This window comes from Astatotilapia calliptera, chromosome 12 (assembly GCF_900246225.1).
Source record: "Astatotilapia calliptera chromosome 12, fAstCal1.2, whole genome shotgun sequence".
Classification (NCBI taxonomy): Eukaryota; Metazoa; Chordata; class Actinopteri; order Cichliformes; family Cichlidae; genus Astatotilapia; species Astatotilapia calliptera.
The window spans coordinates 26,399,989-26,419,750 of NC_039313.1; the positions used below are offsets into that span (position 1 = coordinate 26,399,989).

General features: G+C 40.1%; 1 long non-coding RNA gene across 1 annotated transcript; it reads right to left on the minus strand.

The window, feature by feature from the left end:
- Positions 1 to 274: 274 nt before the first annotated feature.
- On the minus strand, positions 275 to 19,752 carry LOC113033434 (uncharacterized). Its single transcript, XR_003274026.1, has 3 exons — positions 19,690 to 19,752; positions 19,031 to 19,261; positions 275 to 1,130 (listed from the first exon to the last, which is right to left on the minus strand). It is a non-coding gene; the product is annotated as an uncharacterized LOC113033434 (long non-coding RNA).
- Positions 19,753 to 19,762: the final 10 nt, after the last annotated feature.

The window sequence follows — 19,762 nt, forward strand, 5'->3', positions numbered from 1 at the left end:
AGTATCACCCATGTCAGACTTGTTGGTTCTTCCAGAAATGACACTGTGTGACTGGATTTGTGGTGTAAGTCTCATAAAGCCTACCCATGAACCCTAAAATTGTCTCACTGAGGCACAGCGAGACATGGATAAAGTTCCAGAAAATGGAAAAAAGGTTGGCAAATATATTTTAACAAAAGCAAACAATACTTTCAAGGTCTGTGAATTGAGGGAAATGTAAAACTAGCCCTGGGCGTACCTTTGTTAGAAACTCACCATGTATTTATGTAGCGCCAGAGGTTGAGTGTGTTTGCCAGCAGTGACAGGAGACACCTAGTGGCCTGTTTGGATTTAATACAAAACCCATATTAACCATAGCCCATATTAACATCACAGCTGAAAACACATCTTCGTCATCTTCTCTTCTCTTCTCTTCTCTTCTCTTCTCTTCTCTTCTCTTCTCTTCTCTTCTCTTCTCTTCTCTTCAACGTTTTTAGATGTCTTAATATCCGTTAACCCCAACAGCAAAGAGACTTTGCAGGGGAGCATTGAAGAATAACAGCCAGAGTATGGGACACACAGGGGTACATTTGCCCGATGAGTCTCCAGCATTTAATGTGCTTTAATTGGCTCAGGAGTTAATGTTACCCAACCCCAGAGTTCAAGTTTTATAATAACATTACTGCCAGACTATGCACCCCACTCACCTCGCAGATCCCATCATGCTGATGACTGCCATGCTGATTATATTTGTCAAACCTTACTCTAGCTGGGTTTTTTTAATCTGTAAAAGGGTTTGTAAAAGTGATGGTGGGTCATCAGCAGAGCTGCAGGTGTTAATTATAACAACGGTAGTTCTGTAGGACACTTACAGTGCAGATTTATAGCTTCTGTGCATGTGTGCAAATTTATACATGTGCACACCAGCAGAACAGTAACTTCAGAAATCTTGGAGTAATTATAAATTTAGGAGCAGAATTTAGGGCCATTAAAACTAAGTACGACTTCTTCCCAGTGACAGAGGGCTGTTTGTTGCTGGGCCTCAACGTCTCTCCACTCAGGACAGAGGCAGTAGTGCCAGTGTGCCAAATGCTGGAAGTGGGTCAGTGCACAGTCACACAGTGGCTGCAACGCATACATCACGCGTGCACCTGTACAAACATACAGAGAGAGGGAAAGCAGAGGAGAGTCCACATTCAATTCAAAACACATTTTAAGGACATTTTTAAGCACAAGGCTACACGTTTAGCTACACAAAATGATGAACTTATAAAATAGTATACCAAATATGAAAGCTGTATGAGTAAAGCCTCTATGTTTGTAATTTTGCACTGGCGAACTTGGTAAAGTCTGCAGTAACCGCCCTGTTTGTCAGACAGAAGAAGGATCTTGCCTGCATCAAAGCCAAGACCGCAGTGGTAGTATATTTTATTGCCTTATTTGCATTTATGTTCTCAGCTATAGCTCTTTATAGTTCAGAGACTATAGCTGTATGTGATTCAGCAATCTGCAACTAATGAATGCAGAAAAGATATATATATATATATATATATATATATATATATATATATATATATATAGATAGATAGATAGATAGATAGATAGATAGATAGATAGATAGATAGATAGATAGATAGATAGATAGATAGATAGATAGATAGATAGATAGATAGATAGATAGATAAGGAGCAGGATGCTATTTTATGTCAAATGTCTGGTTAGGATAAAAGACTCAAAGCAGGAGTCTTCATCAACTGGTTAAGAAAAGCATGCAGTCATTTCACTTTTATCAAAAGAAAACACAAAGAAAAAACAGGATAATTATGACGATGAAAGACGTCTTTCTAAAGAGCAACAAGATATAACTTGCTTTGAAGAAAATATTTGTGTTGCTTCTTTGTGAGACTGTGCTTAAGCACAGCAGTTGCCTCGAGCTAAACAGTAACATCCACATGCTTCCTGACTGAACAATTATAATTTACTTTTATAATATTTGCTATTAGCCTAGAGGAATTTTACTTAATTGTTCATTTTAAAGGCACCATAAAACACTATGGGAATGCCTCAGCACACATATGGATTACTGGCAAATTGTATATAAATGATAAAAAATAAAGGTAATAATTTGTAGCACAATGTTCTTGTTTACTTGCTTGTGCTAGTAAACAAGCTTGTATACTTTGCTCAGTCCTCAAGCCATTGTTAAAAGGAAATGGATGCGCCCATGAAATCAACCTTCACTGCAGATTTCAGTGGAACTGGAGGCAAGCAGAATTAACCCTGCTTTCTCAGACAATATCCAACTGTGGCCACATGATAGCAGCAATTAAAAGGACGCAGTGAAAGATGCTAATGGCACAGAATACTGTTGAGATGGAAAGAGAGGTTTCACTCTGGGATTAATTGATTTTTAGATTTCTATTTTTAGATTTCACTGGGCAAGCAGTATTTGCTGTGCTTGCCCCGATGGAAGACAACTGTTTAGAGCACATAAAAACTGTTTTTCTCTCCATAGCTAATCCCCCATTCATGACAGCTATACCAAGGTTAATATTTTTAATATAATTTACCTGTTAAAATATTATATACGCTTAAGTTAAGTGTGTAGCTGCTTTACTGGTAAGTAAATGCTCACACAGCTGTTGCAGTCTGTCCCTGTCTTTTGTTGACTTTTGGTTCTTTTGATTTGATTCATTTGAAAAAAAAAACAGCACTTTGTCATGTCTCTGTGTAGGCAGGCAGGAAGAGAGGACCCAAAATGCAGGACTCACGGAGGCGGAAGAAACTCAAAATAAACAGCTTTATTGCTGGGATGAAGCAGAACAGGAAAAACACTAACTAAACTGGGAGTACAGAATAACTAGACAGGTTGGCAGGCTGGCAACCAGAACACAGAGGAAGTGAGGGTACAATGCAACACTGACACGAAGAAACACTGGGCTTAAATTCACTGAGGAAGTCATCAAGGAATTAGAGACAGAAGGGGAACACAGCTGGGAGGAATAAGACCTAATGAGACGGGGGGAACAAAGCTAGAAACACTGACATATGACAGGAACATGAACCTTCAGAGTAAAACAGGAAACAAGACACACTTAACTAGGACACGGACTCGACAGAGTGAGACAGACAAGACGCTGAACTAAACCGGCAAAAATAACCAAATACAACCCGAACCTTAATCATAATGCAGAAGCATACCAGAATAACTGAAACACAGATTCATAATAAAAATCAACAAAGCACCAGAGAAACATAAAGAACAATCCATCATTCAAAAATAAACCAAAACATAAGGAATTCAAAATGCTGGGTCAATCCGACCCAGGACCGTGACACACTTGGTCTATGGTCTATGGATTCACCTTTAAACCACCGAGAATGTAAAAGAACTCCACTTGAGGCTTCAAAACGAGAGTGTCCCTATGCATCGTTTTTGTTTTGAAATCTATGTCCATCTTTTTTATACAGTCTGTGATATTAATGTCATTAGTTCAGCATGTGTTTTATTTAAAAGAAATACAAAAAGAATTGTGGAAATTAAATTCCTGAACAAATGATTGTACTCGAGGCAGTTATAGAGTCATATTCTGGAAACTGTGAATGTCCATCCAAAAAATTTGTACCAGTCTGTTTTGTAGATGTGAAGTTGTGCCACTGGATAAATCAAACATTTTGGCTTGCTTGTGGTGCAAGACTAATGCTTGTTTATTAAATGTCACAAGTAAGTATAGATGATAGACACTCCAGGACAGTGCCTGATGAATTCCAGACCGCTGAGGGAACTATAACAAATGGTTCAGACCAGTGGGTGTCACAGACAAGTCTGCTGGTCTGGAAAGTATCATACCAGGGGAATGGTCATATTCATACCTGGGGTCAATCCGCAGAAACCCTGGTGTTACAAGAGTGGATGTAAATAGCCGATGTGTGGCATGTACAAATTTTAAGTTCAGAAAATCTCAATTTGGGCCTCATTTTTCTTTTGGCAAAAGAATTATGGCTTTTTTTTCTTTCTTTCTTTCTTTTTACCTGTATTTAAAACGTGGAAGGAAACTAAGTCACTCACTGGTAAGTGTAGCATTGTATGCCAGCATCTTGACTGGCACTAGTTTGTTAGGATTTTAAAACCTTTACCTTAGTAAAAGTAAATGATTTTACATGTTTACTCACACTGTCTGAATCTTTGTGATCTCAAAAATGAAAAGGTGGGTTCCCCGCTATTTCTCCCCCATGTCTGTCTTTTTCTTACCGCATGGGCTGTCCTCTATGACCGCAAGTAAACACCCTCTTCAAAGTTTTGCTCTTTTAATGCACAGTATGAATAAATTGCTCCAAGCCCATAAACTTTAACAGCTGTTTTGTTGCTCATTGCAGTTTCCTGCGTTGCTCATGCCCCGAGTGGAAAAACTCCCTGACTGCTTGCCTGTTATGAATCTGCTTGTTCTCATAAAACATTTCTTTAATTCTGTGGGATTTTTTTAAGTGCTTGGACCTGTGAGCCGGTCTCAACATCTCTTCTCACTAAGAGAAAGTCGTAAAGAAAAGCTCCCGTAAAGAGGTTAATTAAAAGTCTTAAAACTGCTGGTTAATTAGGGAGCTTTAATTTAAAAATACAGGTCATTATGTTGCATCAACAAAGGATAAATGAGATGCAACTATAAATGCTGTAAATAAATCAAATGTAACTTATATTTCTTGCTAATGCTGGAGAGATCAAATTTTCCTGCACATACAAAACATTATAGGTATGATTTTCTTTGCACCGTCTGTTTTGTACTAGCCTTCAAAGGCTTACAGCTCTTTATTAGTAGTTCACTGATTACACAGAAAACATCTCAGTCGGGGCTAGTTCACCTGACCAAACAGCTCCTGATTAAAGAAGCTTGTTCTGGGTGGAAGCTTTCTCCTCCACGACTTAAGGGTGAAAGGTAAATATCCAAGTGCACCTGAAACACTCCAGAGCAGACACCCTTTGGTACAATTTGCCAAGCATATAGGTCTAAATATACTCTGCCAGCTGCGAACACAAATCATACAATCAACCTCAAATGCACAGTTTATATATCTCAATATATTATCCCTTTGGAACATTTTTATGTTGTTTATCACAAGTGATGAAACTACTGTGCAGTGTTGAAATATTGTAGTTGGCAGCCACAGCCCTTCAATTTCGGTGCTGTAATGAGCGAGTTTACCTGCCGTAATAGGCAGCTTTGTATCTGCACAGCTGCAGCAGATGTGTCCTCTCCGTCTCTGCTGGTTTAGGGGAGACAGAGTTACTGTGGGAAAGGGAGAAGCTTGTTTGAAGCAGGCAAATCTGCTGGGTCTTTTAAATAACATCCAGTAACACATCCAGAGAGAAAACTGAAACTTTAAGTAGATTATTGAATGTATTATGGAGAATAGATCATCTGAATTTTTCAGATATTACAGCTGTTACTCATAAAGAAAAACATCTGGAATGAAAAGCTCATAATTCTTTTTATTTAGTTAAATCATGACTTTCAGTGACCGTAAACTTCAATCAAATGGATGAGTCAGACGTGATCAAATGTTGTAATGTACCTATTCCACTGAATGGGGAATGGGAACATTCCCAAATCTGTGGATTCAACGAAGTCTTTTTTAAAAGACTTAACATTCCCATTATGGAGCAGCATGGGCTGCACGGTGGTGCAGTGGTTAGCGCTGTTGCCTCACATTAAGAAGTACCAAGGTTTGACTCCACCAACCATGTACAGCGCACATGTTTTTTGCTTGCGTGGGATCTCTCAGGTGATCCCAAAAGTCCAAAGACATGCACGGGGTTATGGTTATTGGTGATTCTAAGTTGGCTATGAGTGAGAATGATTGTCTGTCTCTCTGTGTTAGCCCTGCAGTAGACTGGCAATCTGTCCAGGGTGTAACCTGCGAAAGCTGTGAAAGTCTCTGGCGACTCTGAAAAGGAAAAGTGGAAGAAAGTGGATTGGGTGGTACGGCTATGTATGTTGTGTGCACACACATAATGTGATAGAGTAGCGGGCAGATGTCACCAGCATGTTGTCCTGTTTAAAAACACAGCAAACAGACTTAAGCAGAGGCAACTTGCCATGAACAGAATTACCTGATTTGCCCTGTTTGCATATTAAAACTTGTTCCCACTGCTGCAAGCATAGCTGTGGCTATTTATGTACTGCACCTGTAAGCCATCACTTATCATTCACGTCATTAGATGCCACAATAATGTGCACGTTCATGTATATATCAAAAGATGTGAACAGCCTCCAAAACTTTTCAAATAATCTTGAAGAACATTTGCTTTTAATGAAGTTTAACTGATTTATTAAAAATGTGCTTATTATCACTGGCTATATATAACTGAGACTGAGAAACCAAAAACAGTACATGCTCATATCAAAGCAAAATTTAATGCAATAAAGTGCACCCTGATTTATTACCTTTTCGACACGGGAACATCACATTGCATTATGTTTGAAGCTTTTCCTCCATTTCTTGAGTTATTAGGATTGTGCCCTATCAAATACATGACTACTTGCCTGAAAAGGCGGGACTGCAGAAATGCATGAAAATAAAATATTTTGATCAGAACAAATCATCTGAGATCAAATACATACACCTGGAAGGATAACTGAGATTTCAGTTGTGTTGTATGGAAATTGGAGGAGAAAGCGCTTCAGCAGCTCAGCTAGACTCTCTAACTGTCAGGTTATGACTTGTGAGTTGCACATGTGTGAATGACTCCAGCCTCTGCTTTGTGCCAAGCTAAATGCATCTGTGGCTTCAGTTTATGGCTTAATGCACAGATAAAAGAGTGGTATAGATCTGCTAAATTTCAGTGGCAGAGTGTATGTGTTTTCTTTCCACAATGTGAAAATATTCCTTTACCTGTAATTACCCTCTACAGGCTGCAAATACAGCTACCACCAAGTCTAACTTGAGTGGCATGGTAAAGTTCTATGAGGCTAGCCCCTATATTGTGGTTGTGTAGTTTACACCTCCCCTGTCACACCGCTGCCAGACTGCGTGATTTCTGTTTATTTATGTATGAAAAATGCAGAAATATATGTGGGCTGAATTAGAGAGGTCTTGCAGACCCACTGTGAGCCCACTGGCTGGAGAACCAACTGGGCCTCAGAAACCTCCATTACACCACAGTTTTATTTTTAGCAAGCATTCTTCAACTCAACAAAGAAGACATTCAGGTTAATCCAAAAGCAAATATTTCTCAGAGAGCTATAGAAATAAACCATGTCACATATTGACATCTGTGCTACTGTACAGTCTTGCACTGGTGTGTGTGTTTCATCAGTTTAAAAGAAAAAAAGAACCTCTTCACACGAGCTTTTGGTCCTTAGATTTAGAAAAGATAAGTGCGGCCTCTTTATAAAGAGTCCTCTGAAATAAAAACAAGGATCCTGCTCATTGAGTTTGAGCTTCAATAACATCAGAGCATTCCTCAGTGGCATCAGAAAATATTTGGAAACTATGGGAGAAGGAGAGAAACCCTAGACATAAACATGTGGGTCAGGGAGGGCTAACCGGCACAGGAGGACAACCTGCCAACAGGAGTTGTGGCTTTCAGGAATGTGCACAAACACTCCGCCTCGCTTTGGTTCTCAGTATCATCCGATTCTTCCCGTTTTCTCAATGCATTTGTCTTACCTGCAGCTTGCAGACATTTGACAGATGAAACTAATATTTCTGAGTTGAAAAATGTTGCATGCAAATATTTAGTGCTAAGATGTTTGCATGAAAAGTTCAGCATTTGGAGAAATACATGCGTCGGGTTTCTTTTTAAGACTTAAAGTAACCAGCTGTTGTTTAGTTTGTCCTAGTATAGCTTAGTCTGGATCAGTCAGAAGCACCTTTCAAGTTCACAAATTTTAATAGACACAGAAACAAAAAAGAAAGTAATTTAAGTGAAATGATACTTTTGTGCCGGTCAGTTAATCTCTGAGCTGAAAAACGCTCTCACACTCGACTCTCTTTATTCAGTCTTTAAAGTATTTTAAATTAATCAAATTTGAATAAACTTGGAAGAGTCTACAAACAAAAAGACAACAAATTTACCCTGAGGTCAGACCATGCTATGCTCAGAGACACAGCAAAGAACCCAACAGCCACATAGCAGACTCTACAGGCCCCAGGTAGCATGTTAACGTTCAGGACAATTACAACTAGAAAAAGACTGAACAAGTGTGGCTTGTTCAGAAGCGTTGCCCAGAGAAAGTCTCTTCTCTCCGAAAGGAACATGGCAGCACAGCTTAGATTTAAAAAATTGCATCTGAACAAACATCAAGACTTCTGGAACTGTGTTCGGACAGATGAGAGCAAAGTGGAGATGTTTAGAGAAAATCAAACACGGCATATCAGCACAAACATCTCAAACCCGCTGTCAAGCATGGTGGTGGAGAGGGATTGATTTGGGCTTGTTTTGCAGCCACAGGATCTTGACACCAGATCACTTTTATTTATATAGCACCAAATCACAGCAACAGCTGCCTCAAGGCTCTTTATATTGTAAGGTAAGGGCCCTACAATAATACAGAGAAAACAGAGAAAACCCCACCAATCATTTGACCCCCTGTGATTAAGTGCTTTGGTGACAGTGGGCAGGAAAAACCTATTTGTACTCTCTTCCTACAGAATTTGGACCAACAACAGAAACTCAAGTTAACTCTTTAGAGTTTCACCATACTCTTAAGACTCATATTGACAATAATTTATTGTTAATAAATATATTATTAAAAACAGTAAATGTTTAAAATTTGTTCTCCAAACTTTTGGTCTAACCTTGCTCTGTTGGTAATTGCCTCTCCTGGGGCAGGAGCTGGGTTGGCAGCATGTTGTTGCTCCTGCCTTGTTCACTTCACCTTGATGGCCTACCAGCTGCTCAGCCGGCACTGAGTTGACAGCGCAACCTCCAGTTTTGTTTACACAAACCCCCACTTCCAATTTCTCCCTGCATCACGTTTGTGCAGTTTATTTCATGCGTGTCACCCATGTCAGTGTAATTTCCTTCAGCACACACCACACCAGTAGACCTCTGGTCACAGATGGTCACAGTTCCACACCTCTGTGGAGTGATTTGTACGGTTTAGTCCACAGTTGCTTCACACCACATAACAGATCCTGTTGTGCTTGCACCATGTGCTAAGTCAACCTTACTGAAGTTTTTCTTTCCAATACAGATCTGCAGCAATGTCACCCTGGCATATTCATGTTTTGGTATTTAGAGAGGCAAGTCAGAACACTGAGCCATCTGATGGTGCTGTTATCGAAGCCAGGAGACGCTGCCAAGCATTTGATTCATTAAGAGTGCTCTTCCTCCAAGAAAAACAAAACATAACAGTTAACGGATTGATTTATGTTAAGGTGTGTTTATCAGGAATATTGCTCCAGGAAAAATCGAATGGAATTCTAAAATTATTGTCCGTGTATAGCAGCTGCTTGCGTCATCAGATTTAAAATCACAGCCAATTTTTTAAAGACTCATTTAAATGCTTTCAAACGGCGTTAAAGGCGTTTATTTGTGAAGCCAAAGAGATGCTCTATTCATTTGTTTGTCTGAGCGTTGCTGACATGTTGTCACTTATGGTAATGAGTCTGAGTGAGTGGCACATAAAGACTCTTTTCATTGCACTCTCTGGGGCACTGGAGCAGGGCAGTCACAGAGTTTGAAGGCAGAGCTGTGCCCCTGCCTGAATGAAAATACAGAATGGAAAGAATTTCCTGAAATGAAACTCAATCACTTTTGCCACTAAACAGCAGACTATGCACTGGAGGAATCATCTGCAAAGTCTTGGATTGGAGGGGCTTATTAAAAGCAATTCTGTAGAATAGTGGAGGCACAATCAGAATTATACAGGGCAGCTCTGTTCAGTAGATAGTTTACTTACATGCAATGCAAAATTACATTTTTTCCCCCAGTTTATATTGACTTAGACCTTGAAATTTTCCATTGTTGAGTTCAAGTGGACTGATAGCCACGGATGACAGCGACGTTCGTAAAGACGGTGGTGGCAGTGGAGGCTGTAATCCATGGCTTTCCTGTGCTTACTAGTCTCACAGAGGCCAGCTGTTGTTGAGTTTCCATCCAAGCAGCTGGGCTAGGGTGTTCTGTGGTCTCCTTCAGCCCTCTTTGAAAGAGGATAGTCAAGTTTAGTCCCTCTGTGAGTCCCTGAGAATACACCCACTGCAGCCTCACTGAGGAGAGATGTCCTTGTTGCAAGGATGTAAAAACAGGCCTGCAGAAAGGGACTCTGGGAGACTCGTGGGGATGTTGGCAGCAGGTGAATGCAGGACCAGTATGAAGGGAAATATCTGGCAAGTGGACTGGAACATCTTGACCCAACGTGGGAACTCAGGATGTCGTCAATATTGGTGAAATGCGTCTGACTCAAATGGTGGGAAGAAATAAAAGACGTTGGTTCAAAAGCAAATATTCTTAGTTCAGAAGGGTTACTCAGACGTGGTGAAGCAGCTGTCCTGTTGGGAGAGGCACAGGAATAGGCGAAGCTTTTCATTTACCCCCACAGAGGAAGTGGACAACTTTAGGAAGGGCCTTGACAGTGCGTTGATTGGGCCTTTTTGTCAATCCGACTGATCTAGCGTTCCTTGATCTGAGAAGGCCTGGGTAAATGGTTTCCTCGTATTTTGCCTGGCCACACAGATGGTGGAAAATAGCTCTGTAGTGGGTTTTGCTTGGCTAAGCAGCTCTGTTTTATTTGGAGTCCTGCACTAAAGGATGAGTAGCCCAGCTTGACTGGAGAGAGCCCAAGGCCTTTTGAGATCACATAGGCACTAAAATCCATATGTGAGATGTATAAACAGCAGACAGTGTTTATTTACAGCATTTGATCTTTCAGCATGTGTCTCATGCTTAGCGCCACACTCTGGAAAGAGGAGTTGACATATCTAGGCTTTGTAATATAAAGAAACACATGCAGAAACCATAAGCTGGGGCAAGGTTTACAGACATCACTGCCATTTTAGTCATTTTACTTCCCCAGAATATAATTGATCACGCTCTTCTTATTTTACTGCAGATTTTGAGGTTATAGGATGTAAGCACGTCAAGCAGCCAGGTTCTGGCCAACATCCGGGTCCGTGGAGATTAAAGGAATGTTTGACAATTTGGCAAATGTGCTCATTTGCTCACTATCACACATGAATGTCAGGTTAATAATGTTACAACTAGCAGCTGCTTTGCCTCGCTTAGTACAAACCTCAAGGAGAGGTAGTCAGACTAACCTGTTAAACTAACGAACCTTTTTTTTATGGAGGTCTTCACTGGATTAGACAAGCAATATTTGTAAATAGTTAACATTAGAGGTGTGGTTAGGTGGATTTTGTTATGTTTGAGTAGAGCTAGACTAACTGTCTTTTTGCATTTCAAGCCTTTATGCAACGAGTCCACAGCATCTAGCAATTGCATGAGCTGTGCACTGCAGCAAGCAAGGCACCTGTTCCTTATTTGGTTAAAGTTGAGCGCTAGGCTATTTTATGCAGTGGTTACCAGAGTAACATGTCTGTGAAGGTTCTCAGTCATCCAGGTCATCGTAAGGAGCTTGGACTTCCTTAAGTTGCTTGAAGACGTTTCACCTCTCATCCGAGAAGCTTCTTCAGTTTTAAGGGTCAAATGGTGGAGAGTCCCAGATCTAAACCCAGTGGGAGTTTCCCCCCAAAGAGGGACAAAGGACCCCCTGATGATCCTCTACCTAATCACATGAGCCAAGGTGTGAAAATGGGTGTGGGTCAAAATCAGCCAGGGTTTCGAGTGAGCTAATTGTGAAACCTGGCCCCACCCTATCATGTGATTTCCTGAGGTCAGATGGCCCAGCATGTGAGTAGGTGTTTAGGCGTCTGGGAAGGGATCTCAAAACTGGATTATAGATGGCAGACAGTTGGTGTCGTAAACCACCGCCTCTGTTCAAAGATGGTCGCTCACAGTGGACATAAATGGCTTCTTTCACTCCTCTTTCAAACCAGGTGGAGTCCAGATGCTTTTCTTTCCAAGATCCTTAGATTACCAGAGTAACATAAAATTTTGAAAACGTTTAAAATCGTTTAGTGTTGATCTAAAAGGAAAACAAATTCAGCAGCTGGATGTCCTAATTATTGCCTTAGATATTTTTAGAAAAAGTTTTCTTATTGGCGGCACTGTTGTGGTTGATACTGGTGTCTCACAGCAAGAAGGTCCTGGGTTTTATAATCCAGTCTGGGGCCTTCCTGTGTGGAGTATGTATGTTCTACCTCTATCTTTGTGAGTTTCCTCCAACGGGCTCCAAACATGCGAATGGTTGTGTCGCTGTGTTAACCCTGTGACAGACTGGTGACCTGTCCGGGGTGTAGCCCTCCACCCCTCCCAAGACCCTAAACTGGATAAGTGGAAGAAGATGAATGGACATTTCCTAGATTGTATTTTTGTAATGTATAACAAAGGTTGCAAATTAGCCATTATGTTGGTGCTGCTAAGTTTTCACCATTGTCTATTCTGAAGCTGACTTATAAAGTGTCCAGGGAACTGAGAAAATACAAACAGGGCATTGGAAAGGTAATGATAGATAACACCAGGAAAAATATGACACTAAGTTTAAAGAAAAATGGAACAAAAATACAAACAAAAGTTGAACATAATTCCCTTCACAAAGAACCAGAAGAGAATAAAGAAACAGAAACTCAAACCAAGACTCAGGGAGCATGAGAGTGATTTTACTGATATAATTAAAGCTCCTGATATGTATGGCACATGTAGGTTTAAAAAGAGGATTATTCACCCAGTATTCTGTGGGATCACTGCTGTTTGTGTGCAAAAACAAACATTTTCGTTTCATGAAAATTGTTGGAAAAGTGGAGGATGACAAAGACAGAGTCGGTCAACAAAATTACAAAACTGTTGCCTGAGCTTGGCTTAAGTTGTCATTTCTTTCTCTTAATTTTGAGTTGAATTAACAGTTAAAGTAGCGGACCTTGTAGGTGCTAAAATATGTCACTAGAAGAAGGAGTGGATATTTATTGGTGAGACAATGGGCCAGTGAAATCCATTTTATCCATTTTTATGGATTTAACGCTTTGTTCTGGTCTGCATATGTCTTTTCACATTAATTACGCTTTTGTTTTGCAGTCATTCCTTTTATGTCAGCTGTCTGAGGAAAGTTGTTTTCAAAACCACGTATACGCACCTGAATTTGGGTGCCAAGAAAAGGAACAGTCTTTTCTTCCCCAGCTGACCTTAGTGGACCTCTAGAAATTTTAGCAAGGGAGCAAATAAATGCACTTTCCAACATGTGAAATCACTCTTTGAGGTGTTGGGGATGTGTTTAGTTGAGTCCTGGTAAAGATTTGGATGTTTGCATATAAACGTCCAGTGTTGTAAGAGCTCCTTTGGCGTACCCCAGCAGTGGTTTGAGGATGAATAGAAGTGGGCACATGAAATGAAGAAGTCAGCACAATTCTCATCCTTATTGTGACTAAAGACCAGGATAAAAAGTTTCTATTGAAAACAGGAAAAACCTACAGCCAGTCTCCTATGTCTCTGGAAAAACAGAATCTCTGAGCTCTATCTCAGAGCAGTGATTATGGTGGTACAGTGAATGACTGAGGTGGTCGAAATAGGAGCTTGGGGGATTTTTTTTTACATGCTCTGAATACAGGAAACACATGTGTGCTTCTGCTTCTCTTTTGGTTGTTGACTCAAACTGCGATAATCTGAGCAGTGTGTACCCACCACAAACAAAGGGTTTGCACATAACCTCACCACAAAAGTTAGCCTATAGACTGCTTATATTTTTTCTAAATAGCTACTTCATATGTGACAAAGCAAATAAATTCTATGTTTGATAAAGCTTTATTTAAGTACTCTAATTTTTTGTTGTTGTTGTTTTTACTTTATAACACAGTGCAGCATTCTGAAGCTTTCATTGTAGCTAATGGATATTCAGGCCATGATTTCCATTTCTAGATTCCCATCACAAAGGTGTAACATATAGGATCCATACATTTATATGGTCGATATGAATGGTTGTCGAGAGATGGTAATGGTAAATGGTTTTTGTAAAACTTTTCTACTCTACCTGTGCACTCAAAACACTTCACACAACATGCGTAATTCACCCATTCATACAAGCATAAAGCTGTCCAGTGGGCTCAAATGGAGTCTTTGTTGGATCAGTTTTGACTTCTGGGCCTGATGTTTGAAACCACTGAATAAAATGAAGGCTAAAAAAGAACTACATCATCGTTAGATGATTTCTCATGGTAATGCAGTCCCTTCATGCTTTTGTCGTCATCTGTTTGTTAATCTGCACTCGGCCAAAGTCTACCCGAATATGAATGCTTTACGAACAAACTATGACTATAAACCAGAAAGTTTCTGGGGCCTAAATTTTATCTACAAAACCACAGACTCTTCAGAAGCTACCGATTCTGTGTTTTCACAGAGAATCACTGCATAACTGTGACCTGTCTGAGAAAAAAGAAGTTTATTCTAACTTTGGAATACAGTACATCATTCATTACAAAATATGACCATAAAGTGGCTTTATAAACAATAAACTTCCTTAACTTTAAATACTCCTATATTGTGTATTAATTTAACTGTTAAAAAAACATCAAAACTCCCGGGGGGCATTTTCCATAACTGCGTCCCTCTGATTTTTCCAGTGAGCCCTCGCAATCTCATTAGTTCATTTTAGTCACATCTGTATCTTATCACACTGTCTCGTACTAGTGTGTGTGTGAGTGTGTGTGTGAGTGGGAGGAGTAAACCATGCATGGCCCACGTTTTTCCTGCTGAAGTTGGCACTGTGAGTTACAGCCACTTCAAAGTCTGGTGTAAGGGTCTATTAACCATTGGTAATTGAAGTATCACTTTAAATGGCACTGAGTACGCTGCTCTCTCTGGACTATAAAAGGAAAAAAAAAGGTTGCATAGAAAACATAGTTTTATGAAGTCCAGCCTCATTACTAGAATGAATGCGGTGACATTTTGGCAGTGGCTGTGTAATGATTCTATAGCAGGGCTTTCCATGAGGGTCCTATGTAACATGCTGGCTGTAATTTCCTCTCTGTGTTCACCTGTGTTTTGTCAGCTAGTAAATTTGTCATGAACAAATTGGACGGTTAAACTTGTCAGAGAAGCTGATTGCTGTTGAAATAACCTTTACTTTAAGTGCTCATTTCACATATTCTGCCACTTTATTTTCAAATGGCCTCATATAAAGTCCAGATGCTACCAGCACTTTCACACTGTACATTCTGTATGAGCAGGAAAACCTCTGGGTCCACAATGACCGAGTGATTAAAAAAAAAACAGTGCAAATATCTTTAAATGACTGAATAGATGAGTAAAACACAGGGATCTGCCCCATAAAAAGGCCTGCACCACTGCTTTTGTAAGGCTACATATATCTGTATTCAGACTAGTTTTTGACTATAAGCGTGGTTGCATTTTACGTTCAGATGCTGTTATCTCAAGCGTTAAATGTAGCATTATAAAAGTGCAGTTGGCACATTTGGAAGCATTTACATAAATCACACTTTCATGACTGTCTTCTTTTAAGCAGGCAAAAACAAAAAGAAAGAAAAAGAAAAAAAAGGGTCCTGGAAAATCAAATTAGGTTTTCAGAGCTTTGCGTTTTGCCTTGCCAACCTCAATATAATAACTGTAAAACTATTACAAACTGAGAAGTGTTGGTGTTGGCAGCTTGTCAGAGCAGGGGCAGTAAAACAGTGCCATTTGAGACAGGTTGACGTTTCATTTGTATTTCTCTGATGAGAAGCGGCGCAATCTGTTAATAATCCAGAGGCATTACCAACAACACACGTGTAAGAATGAGGAATGGTATCATTTCTTTGTCCGCTGTATAAAAAATAGCATAAGTGTGATTGGTGCTAAGAAGTTCATTGCTTTTCCATCAGTATGCCATTTTGGGCCTGGGTACCTTCCAGTACTGTCTGTGCACCATCACTTGGAAATATTACTGTGTTCGAAAGAATGCATTTCCTAGGTTTTGTCATTAAAAAACAAAACAGATGATCAATAAAAAATGAAATTGCAGCTGATGATTGTTAAAGGAAAAGCCACTGTGGACGCCTCAAGTGGGAGAGACGCCTTGGTCAGTGGATCCCCCGCAGGCAAAGGCCAAAAAGAAAAACAGCGGTTAGAATTGCAAGAGTCCCGAGTCAATCCTGCATGTTTTATTTGGTTAGTTTCTCTCAACGAGATTCTTTAACTACCAGTTATGATGTATGGAGGCCTCAGGCAATGTGCAAGTAAAACAAATCACATAGAAGGTATAGGGGTCTCTGTTGGGGAATTATTTTTCACATTATTTTTGCTGGTGCGAGGATAACTTTGCTTCTTTTAAATTGGTTACTTTCTGTGGGAAGCTGGGAAGCGTGCCAAACTCACTAAAAATAAAGAAATGAGAAAAATTTAATCCCTATCGCAAACACGCCAAAGCCAGGGAGATATTAAAGGCCGCTTCCAAAAAAATAACATTCCTGGAGATTGGACAATAATTTCAGTTATACCACACGATATTTTGTTTTTGTACATGCGAGACTCATTCTCAGGTCGGGAATGAAAATTGTTGCTTTTGTTTTGTATCATTTCACTCAGTAGCTGTGTCACTGAGGAATTTACCCAGCCAGAAATAATTTAAAGTGATATTTGGGGTCACTAATGAAAAGGCTACTGTTTCCCCACTACACCCTGGGCAAAGTTAAGTCAAACTTGCTGATATCACGTGGGATTAGACAAGGTTCATTTATTCCTCTGGAAAATTATATTTTAACGAATGAAACAAAATACATTAAATTTCATTTCATTTATTTCACACTTGGTACAACAGTTTCCACAGTTAGTTCTTTCAGACAAACCAACCACACTTTCTATCGGTATAGCACTGTAAATAAACATACATATCATACCATTGAAATGCAGTTAGGTTGATGGAAATTCTGCCAGTTCTGCCAATATAATATAGACTTGTTGACCACTTTATTAGGTACACCTTACCAGGACTGGGCTGGATTTTTAGCTTCAGCACTGCTTCCATAGATTCAACAAGTTGCTGCCTGTATTCTCCGTTTCCTGTTCTTAGCTGAAAGGAGTAGCACCAGGTGTGATCTTCTGCTGCTGATGCTTCACGGTTCAACAGATTGTGCATTCAGAGATGCTCTTCTGCAAACGAGTGGTTATTTGTGTTACTGCAGTTTAAAGCAGTCTGACCAGTCTGGAAACAAGGCATTTTCCCCTGGAGACTTGCCACTTACTGAATATTTTCTGTTTTTTGTACCATTCTCTGCAAACCCTAGAGACAATTGAGTGTGAAAATCCCAGTAGTTCAGCAGTTTCTGAAACACTCAGCCTTCTGGCACCAGCAACCATACCACAATCAAAGTCACTTAAATGATTTTTCTTCCACATTCTAACCATGTCTGCATATTTAGAGTTGCTGACATGTGATTGGCTGATTAGACATTTGCGTTAACAAGCAGCCGAACAACTGTACCTAATAAAGTGGCTAGTGAGAGTAGAAACATCAGTCAAAGTGGGTGTCATGAACTGACTCAAAGTTCAGACAATAGAAGGGGTTTGGTGGAGTCTGCACAGATAAATGCACAGTGGGTTAGACCTTTCAAAGAAAGAAAATAAACCCAAATCATGCCTGCCTGCTGGGGAGACGAGAGAATGTTAGCTACCGCCTACTGGTGATGGCCAGAGGGGCCGATGGCACGATATGGCAGCCTTGCCTCTGTCAGTCTGCCCCAGGGCAGCTGTGGCTACAACTGTAGCTTGCCTTCACCAGTGTATGAATGTGAGAGTGAATGAATAGTGGTATTGTAAAGCGCTTTGAGGGGTCCCGAAAAGCGCTATATAAATGCAATCCATTATTATTATTATTATTATTATTATTATTATTATTATTATTATTATAATAAAAAAAATAGCTCATGAAAATCCCACACTGCAGCAGCTTGTAGGGTTGTTGTCTTGCTGAACCTGCATTCATCTCTCCCTCAACCCTGACTAGACTCTCAGTTCCTGCTGTTGAAAAACATCATGGCATGATGCTGCCACCACCATGCTTCACTGTAGGGATTGCATTGGCCAGATGATAGTGCTGCCTCCAAATTTCCTCCAAATATGATTGGCACTCAGGCCAAAGAGTTTAATCTTTGTTTAATCAGACCAGACAAATTTGGTGACCATGGTCTGAGAGTGTTTTGGGTGTCTTCTGGCAAACTCCTGGCAGGCTGTCATGTGCCTTTAACTGAGGAGGAGCTTCAGTCTGGCTACTCGACCTCACAGACCTGATTGGTGGAGTGCTGCAGAACTAGATGTCCTTCTGGAAGATTTTCCTCTTTCAACAGATGCTGGAATAATGTCAAAATGACCACTGGGTTCTTGTTCACCTCCCTGACTAAGGTCCTTCTACCCTGATCACTCAGATTGGCGGGGCAGCCAAGCTCTAGGAAGAGTCCTAGTGGTTTGAAACTTCTTCCACTTAGAGATAATGGAGGCTACTGTGCTGACTGGGGCCTTTTCTGTATCATTCTCCAAATCTGTGCCTTGATACACTCAGATGTCTGTAGACAACTGCTTGGACTTCATGGCTTGGTTTGCCCTCTGACATGCGCTGTCAACTATGGGACCATAGATAGACAAGTGTGTGCCTTTCCAAATCATGTCTAATTAACTGAATTTACCACTATCAAGTTTTACAAACATCTGAGAGATGATCAGAAACAGGAATGCACATGATCTCAATTTTGAGGATAAAAAGAGATTATTATTTAACTATTATTTAATATATTTTATAGAATTATCAATACTTTTTTATGTTTGTTTCATTGTATTCATTGACAAAATTTCTGACAGACAAAGCTACATGAAGCACTGACTTTGACTTTGATAATCATTATATCAGATCTGATATTGATGGCTCTCTCCTAATTTGAACAGATATTTGTTAATTTACCTTTATTCTGTTTTTATTTGTTAATGTGATGAACTGGGTAGTGATCATTTTGTCTCTACCTCGTCTCCTTTCTGTCATGTCCGCCTGGAGGTTGCGAGGCCAGTTGTGTGTCCGAACAAAATCCACCATGGCGTCAGCAAATGTAACACTGGAAAATCAGTTGCAGAGTGCACAGAAAAACCTGCTCTTCCTCCAGCAGGACCACGCCAACACACTGAAGGGGCTGCATGCAGAGATCCGCAGATTACAGCAGCAGTGCTGAGAAGGGCCACAAGTAGGACTTCACGCTGCTGCGGAAGACCAACACATTTAATCTCAACTGCCTCTCTCCTAATTTGAACAGATATTTGTTAATTTACCTTTATTCTGTTTTTATGTGTTAATGTGATGAACTTGGTAGTGATCATTTTAATTGTTGATTAGAGAGTGTGACTCTGTTAGTGCAGCCAAAACGAGATAGAGAGAGTGGAATGTCAAAACATGTGAAAAGTGGAAGGAAAAAACTGTTGCTGTTGTTTTACCGCCTACACAGTAATTGAGGGGCAATACTGCCCCCTGCTGCCCTGCAGCTGTACTGTCCAACAACTTTCGTTCATTTTTATTTTTTCACGCATTCCAGGCGCTTTGACATAACTAAAAATCAAACCTAGCGCCTGAATAAACTATCATAAGCATCAAGAAGTTATGACACGTCACACCTGACATAACAACTACTTACTTCGACTCTATCACTAGATGGCGTGTACGCCTCACCCCTTAACAAGTGACAGTTTCTGTTGCTATGGTGACGA